The 8,134-nt window shown below is 40.0% G+C and overlaps 1 protein-coding gene and 1 long non-coding RNA gene across 4 annotated transcripts in view; one reads left to right on the top strand and one right to left on the bottom strand.

Annotated features, from left to right (window-relative positions):
• LOC126397717 (uncharacterized) overlaps positions 1-8,134 on the bottom strand; it is a 116,028-nt gene that overhangs the window by 95,784 nt on the left and 12,110 nt on the right. The gene's annotated exons all lie outside the window — the stretch shown is intronic.
• The window catches only part of bcas3 (BCAS3 microtubule associated cell migration factor), a 939,536-nt gene that overhangs the window by 929,636 nt on the left and 1,766 nt on the right, over positions 1-8,134 (top strand). The window lies entirely within an intron of this gene.

Here is an 8,134-nt window from a genome sequence, read left to right as displayed (position 1 = left end):
CTGCTGCCATCATTAGTCATTAGTCATACTTCTACTGTTATTATACACATATGATTCTTGTCACACATGTATACTGCCAGATATTAATACATACTTTCAACATATTGTACCACAGTAGCCAGAACTATAACTATAATATTATTACTTTCAATAATGTTGTTGTAACCTACTGCCATTACCTGCATCTCTTTCTCTGTCTCTCTCTCTGTCTCATTGTGTCATGCGGATTACTGTTAATTTATTATGCTGATCTGTTCTGTACGACATCTATTGCACGTCTGTCCGTCCTGGAAGAGGGATCCCTCCTCAGTTGCTCTTCCTGAGGTTTCTACCGTTTTTTTTCCCCGTTAAAGGGGTTTTTTTGGGGAGTTTTGCCTTATCCGCTGCAAGGGTCATAAGGACAGAGGGATGTCGTATGCTGTAAAGCCCTGTGAGGCAAATTGTGATTTGTGATATTGGGCTTTATAAATAAAATTGATTGATTGATTGATACTACGTCATCTATGGGCACCACAGAGCAACCACTCTGACTCTCCGAAGGCGGCCTGCCTCCACCCTGGCAAATACTCCGGACGCACGAAGGAGCTCCAGGGTGATGTCTACTATGCCGCATCCAAAATCACATCGCACACCTCCGTCCTTATCCATGCCGACTCTTGACACACTGGCCGTTTGCAACATAGCTCCTACGCCATCCCACTTCACGACTGTGATCGTAGGAGACTCCATAGTCCGGAATGTTATGATGAAGTTGGCAAAAACGTGCTCTTTTCCTGATGCAAAAGTCCAGGAAATAACCAGTAAAATTCCAGAGATTTTACATAAACATCCAGAGTTGGAGAGGCTTGTTGTCCATGTCGGCACAAATGACATCTCAAAACAACAGTCTGAATTATTAAAGTTGGACTTCATCCACCTGTTGACATTCCTGCAGACACAGAAGTGCCACGCCTATGTCTCCGGCTGGTTACCTCACCCTTGGCCAAGGGTTGAGTAGTTTCAGTCACCCATTGAGTTTACACACCTGGTTGTCATCAGCTTGCAGTGATTACAGTGTGATAATTTTAATTTATTTTGGGAGCGGAGACAGTTATACTGGAGGGTGACCAGTCCAACAGTAACTGATGTCTTCTGGGTCCAAGCCCATTTAAGACCAGTTACGCTTATTTAAGTCCTGCATATAGTAAGCAAGGACCCGCAATTTTAGCTCAGGGCTTTTATCATTTCAGTGAAAATAAGATAAAAATGCAGACTCTAGATCAGCAAGACTCTAAGGACCAGGCTCCCATCATACATCCCCTACCCTGCAGGCAGCCTGACAGAGACAGGTTGCATCAGGAGCATGCTGGCAATAGAGTTGTTCCCCAGTGTACTGATGGTTTGAGTCCTGTTCATAATTTTAAAGACCGTAAAGGCTTGGAGATTGTGCATGTAAATGCCAGAAGCCTTTTATCAAAGATGGATACTCTCAGAATTTGGGTCAGTAATGCAGATCCGGACACTATTGTAATTTCAGAGTCCTGGTTAAATAGCAATGTTTCTGACTCTGATGTTAATCTTCTGGGTTACAGTGTTTTTAGAGTGGACAGAGTTAGACGAGGTAGTGGGGTGGCTATTTATGCTAGAAACAACTTAAGTGCATCTATAACTTCTGTCCCAGATCAGTTCGAGGTATTAGCCGTTACCATTAAACTGAGTCTGTGTGGCTGCCCTCTGATTATTGTAGGTGTATATCGCCCACCCTCCACTGGTCCAGATGCTCTTAACAGTTTATAGGATCTTTTAATCCATCTGATCAGTCTGAAGCTCTTATTTTAGGAGATTTCAACCTAAATTGGATGTCTAATGCAGCTGATGACTTGAAAGACATTTGTACTAGATTAAATCTCACCGAAAAGATCACAAAGCCAACTCGAACAAATATGAAAATTCACAGTCATTCCTCCCTGCTAGATCTCATTCTTACCAATAGGCCACATCATTACACACATAGCTGTGTGTTCCCTATTGATTTTAGTGACAAATTGAAAGAAGAAAAATTGTAAAACAAAAAGATCGGGACTTCAGTATATCCATAAGGGGTCCTTTAAAAACTTTGTTGAACATGACCTACATGTCAGTGACCTCTCTTCCATAAATCTCCTCCCAGATGCTGACCTGGCACTGCAGTGATTTATTTCTGTTTTTAACTCCTTAGCTGATAAACACGCACCAGTTAGGAGACTGAGGTTTAAAAACAGACTTAACCCTTGGTTTAATCATGATTTAGGTGAGTTTATTTTACAAAGAAATAAAGCTTGGGCACAGGCTAGATCCAATGGTAGTGCTGTGGACTGGCAAACTTTCAGACATCTTAGGAACAAATGCACTTACCTGGTTAAAAAGGCTAAATCAACTTACTATTTTAAAAAATCTGTCTGACTGTGGTAAATTCTGGAAAGTAGTTAAATCTCTTAAAGGCATTACTTCATCCTCCCTCCCTCAACAAATTATGCTTGAGTCTAGGGTCGCCAATGATAAAAAGGAAATCTGTAATGCATTTAATGATCATTTTATCAAATCAGGCTCTCTGTTTGATCAACTCAGTGGCATAAATGACAAACCAGAGCCTCGTGACAATGTCTCTACCCTGCCAAAAAAAGAGGGGGTCGTATTTTCAGGAAATCTTTCTTTCTCATTAAGACCACATAACCATTTTGAAGTCTATCCTGATTTGTGTAATTCTAAGTGCATGAAAAGCTCCTTGGGCGCAGACCTGGTAGAGCCCTATATCTTAAAGCTTGCTGCCCCCATCATTGCTGTGCCTTTGACGCATATTTTTAATTTAACGTTCAGCTCTGGTTCAATTCCAAAAGTCTGGAAGTAAGCCAGAGTGACTCCTCTACATAAGGGAGGAGACATTAATGATCTAATAGCTATAGGCCTAAATTAAAAACTATCATGCCTAGCTAAAGTGTTGGAATCTTTTGTAAATGAACAGCTCTTTACTTTTTTGTCTGCAAATAGTATTTTAAGTCCCGGTCATTCTGGGTTCAGATCCGGCCATAGCACCATTACAGCAGCAACTGTGGTTCTAAATTAGGCTATACAGTTTCAGCGTTACATCATAGGAGACACTGTGCAGCCCTGTTTATAGACTTATCAAGGGCTTTTGATACTGTCAGTCACATACTGCTTTTTGATAAATTGGCCTTGCTGGGTTTTGATGATGCATCCATTAAATGGTTTCAAGATTACCTCACTGATAGAACCCAGTGTATAAATGCTGCAGGAATGTATTCAGAGTTTTTAAAATTAAAAAATGGTGTGCCAAAAGGGTCAATTTCAGGTCCATTGTTGTTCACTTTGTATAGATATATATATATATATATATATATATGATATCTGTGTCTCTATAGAAAACTGTAAAGCACATTTGTATGCAGATGACCTGATTCTTTATGTTTGTGCACCATCGATAGAGGAAACTGTATCAAACCTTCAGTGTGCATTTGACTGTGCAGAAATCCTTAAAAAATCTTAGACTGATTTTAAATGACACCAAAACTAAATTCATGTTATTGACAAGGGCGGCTGTGGCTCATAGGCAGAGCGGGTCGTCCACCAATTGAAAGATCAGCGGTTCGATCCCGGGCTCCTCCAGGCTGCATGTCGAAGTATCCTTGAGCAAGATACTGAACCCCAAATTGCTCCCGATGGCTGTTCCATTGGTGTGTGAGTGTCTTAAAACTGAGTAGCAGGTGGCACCTTGTATGGTAGTCTCGGCCACCAGTGTATGAATGTGTGTGAATGGGTGAACGTGATTCGTAGTGTAAAAAGCGCTTTGAGTGGTCACTAGATGACTAGAAAGGCGCTATACAAATGCAGGTCCATTTACAAGGTCAAGGAAGTGCAATCTTGACACCTTTTCCATCCAGTCCCTGAATGGCACCCACACTGAACATGTTACAGATTACAAATACCTTGGCATCTGGCTAGATGACAAGCTTTCATTTAAAACACACATGCGCTCACAAAAAAAGTGAGAAATAAATTGGGTGTTTGTACAGATTGAGGTCATGTTTCTCTTTAGAAAATAGAAGGACAATTATTCAATCACCTATAATGTCAGTCTTAGATTATGGCGATATTTTGTATATGCATGCAGCTCAATCTACAATCAATCTCTAAAATCTCTTGATACAGTCTACCACAGTTCTCTCAGTTTTATTGCTGGGGATTATTTTAGAACTCACCACTGTGAGCTGTATCAAAATGTGGGGTGGTGTTCACTCACTAATAGAAGGGAAAAACATTGTCTCCTTTTTGTTTATAAGGCATTGCTTGGAAAGCTACCCTTCTACCTCACTTCTCTTTTAAAAATCAAATCCATCTCTCATCGCACACGATCACAGGAATTTTTATCCCTTGAAACTCCTCAGATCAGTACAGAGCTCGGTAAATTAGCTTTTAGTTTTTTTTTCGGGCCACATAAATGAAACAAGTTGCAAGAGGTATTTAAATTGGACAAGTATGTATCAGTAGATCATTTCAAGTGTATGCTAGATGATATGGTTGTTTTACAGTGTTGCTGCTTTGGTTAATTGACAGACATGATTTTCTACATATTACTGTTTTTATTGATGTTGTTTTGTATCTGTCCTTGATGGCAGACTCCATTCTTAATTATTTAACTTTTTCGTCTTTTTGCTGTTTTTTTATTGCTGTTTATAATTCTTGATAGACATTGCTGCATTTGTTTTTATGGACTTGTTTTTTATCACTTATAATTATATATTTGTATCCTTGTAGCCCACTGAATGTTAACTCATTGCTGTAAAAGAGCTTAATACTCAGTCAATTTTCCCTGAATAAACAATGGTTGATGATGACATTGTTATTATAATAGTTGCTATTGCAGTTTCTAGTATGTTGTAAGAATTTTGTCCAGGGTTCTAGTGGAGACATATAACAGCTGTAGAGTCAAAATGTAAATGATATTTTCTAGTTTTTAATATTGACACAGAAGAAATTGTGGAATTTGCTGGTTAAAAGATTATTTGCAACCTTTAAAAATCTAGTAGCAACCTCCTCTAACAGCACCAGTATAAGTGGCTTTATAGCAGAAGCAGCAGTCCTCACCCTGCCTTGGATGACTGCAGTATTTCGGCCCTGTGTGGAGCTGGAGAATTAAAAAAGAGGGGCTGGGAGGGCAGGCAGCGGGCTGGGTTAACACCGCAGTGTGGCACATTGCGTGTTAGCTGGGATAATAACATTGTGGTTTGTATTAGGTTTCCTTGACTAAAGTAAGAAGCTCCCACTTCCTGCATGCCCTCCGTGACAGAGACAGTATGGCCTCTGAACATCTGCAGGACTTATTAAACACATGCTGTGGTTTTATGTCAGTACTGTATGAATTTGAAAAGACTCTTAAGCTAATTAGACTGTCTGTTCATCTCAAGGTCACTGATGTGTTCTGCAGTTAGTTTTTGACAGACAACAGTGTGCAGTTCAACATCATCTCGTACAGCAGAAGGAATTCATGATATTCTGTTGCAGTAAAAACTCCAGCAGTGGAAACTGTTTTAAGTGGAAACTGATACCAGAAAGAAGCTGTAGGTCACAACAGATTACAGCTACAGGGGGCCTGTCAGGATTTATTTGTGCTCTGTATTTACACTGCTTTTTAATGTTGCTAATGATTTTAATGTTATATCAGGTCCAGCACCAAACCCTTTAATTGTATTTATGGAGACCCAACAATTCCCCCATGAACAGCACTTGGCAATGATGATGAGAAAAAACTCGAACAGAACCAGGCTTTATGGTGGGCGGTCAGCTGCCTCAACTGGTTAAGTTGAGAAGGTAGAAAGTACACAAGGGTTCTGGGACTTCCTTATCATTTTATAAACCTGTGTGCAGTGTTTTGCCATCTGATAAGCCACCAAACTCATGGATCTGTTACTTCAACTCACCATCCCAACGCTGCCTGAAACAACGTGCCCCAGCCAACACAGCCCCATGAGTTTTTTTAATGCAGTGCTGATGGCGTACTACACACAGAAAAACATCTGCGGCGGATGTTTTCTAGGCGAGCCCATACAGTGGCAGGGTCTCGACACACATCCTCACAGGTTTGTCTTTGTTGAGACATCAGGATTTGCCAGGATTGTTTTGTTTTTTTTTCCCAGCAACGTGTCCACTCTGCAGAAAAGTAACAATTTGAACAAAATCAGTCCTCAGATCAGAACACCTGGGTACATTCCTACTTCTGATGCAACACTACACAATATGGCCATTGTGTGCTGCACATTGAGCTGAAGTGATGCTTCTGTTGACATCTACCTCTTTTCCACCAAAATAAGCGCATGCATGCAGGTTTATTTAAATGTGAGTAAACCTGCTAAAAATAGGTGACAGACTTCTTTTCCATTGCCAGTATACCAGAACTGTGTAGACGGCTCTGCAGCAGACAAGTATGCCTAGTTAAACATCTCGGACAAGCCAAAAAGCAGGTTAGTAAACAGTACAAAGCAGCATGGAAGCCTGTGAAAACTTTACGGTGGTTACTTCTTTTTATATATATATTCTTTGAAACAGAGTGCTGACTGATTTGGATCAATGTTTAAGTGCTACTTGGTCGGAGACGGACAGTATTTTATGGTGGTGCGTCATTACATCCAGGCAGTGAAGGGGCTGAAATTAGCGCATTCATTCGGGTGTTTCTTGATCAGAGCTGAAGCTGATAAATACCTACTGCAGAGTCATTTGACCCAGGTGTGAATGCAGATTGTAACCTTTCCCATTACATTAAAAAGCCGGATGTTACTGTGTGTTAGCAGGTTTTTTGTGCAGTGGGAAAGGGACTATACACCCCTCTCAAAACTCAATGAATCATGCAGCCCTGCATGTCAAACAAGCTTGATAGTTGAACCAACTTGGGAGACAGGTTCAAAGAAGAAAGAAAAAAACCTAAAGTTTGACAAGTATGAAAGAAACAGCCACAAGAGCCTTGTCTGCGTGCAGTCCAGAGGAACATGTTCCATGTAGTAGTTGTAACCACGTTCACGTGCAGGTTCTCATGTACATGTATTATCATATCCTGCTCTCAATTTGTTGATGAGTTATACTCTGTCATAGATATACACTGCTGCACATTCACAGGGCGTCGACCACTGTCAGCAGAGCAGCCAGGCAGCAGCGGCAGATTAACTACAGCTTGACGCCTGATGGATGTCACAATACACTACATGCATCGCAATCTTAATTCTGTGCTGCCATTTATGTGCACGCCATTCTGTCCATATATCGATGGATATGGTTTACAGCATGTAATAACAGTAATAGGTTCCTTATGGAGAGATCCTCAGAAGAGCAGCTTGGTCAGGGATGCTGAAGAGTTGAAGGGCTGTGAAGCAGCGTGAGCATGACAGAGAAATACTCTGTGTCAGGAAGAAGCATTTGATTTGGTTGTAAAACAGAATAACTGTTGTCCACTGTGGGTTAATCCCAAAGATGTGGACTCTGTTCGTAACACATTTCTTCCTACTGTGTGTTTAATCTAGCAATGATGCTCTAAAACATTTAGTGTCCTGTGCTCCTTTGACCGCCATGCACACTTTGAATTTATGTGAATCTAAAATCATCCCATATATTTCATGTAATGTTTGAAATTGCTTTAATCCTATATGTTTATGTATGTTGTGAAAGGTTTATATATGAGTTAAAGAATCATTGTGGTTACCTGTGAAGTTTAAGAAAAATCTCTTAAACCTTTAGCGGTTACATATAATAACAGTTTTGACATATATAGTTGACCATTACTTTGAGGAACATAAACATATATATTGTTTCTACATTCTTTTTTTTCCCACCATATAACAAGACATGCTAAAACTGCTCAAATTGTTTTAAGATGTCTTAACGCAAGCGGCCATAAAAGAAATATGCCAACATAAAATAATTCAAAATTGGTACAGTTTTGACTTTTATCAGGAGGTACCTTATCAAAGAATATGAGAACAAGACCTGAGAAACCGGTTGATGCCAATTTTAAGTGCTTCGTAGGTTTTAAATACTTGATTCTATGAACACATTTCATTTGGTACTGAAAAAGTATATTTAGGTTGACTTTGATACCCCGTCCTAATAATGA

Source organism: Epinephelus moara, chromosome 2 (genome assembly GCF_006386435.1).
Source record: "Epinephelus moara isolate mb chromosome 2, YSFRI_EMoa_1.0, whole genome shotgun sequence".
Lineage (NCBI taxonomy): Eukaryota > Metazoa > Chordata > Actinopteri > Perciformes > Serranidae > Epinephelus > Epinephelus moara.
Note: the sequence above shows the minus strand (reverse complement) of the source record. Positions and strands in the feature narration are given on the sequence as shown.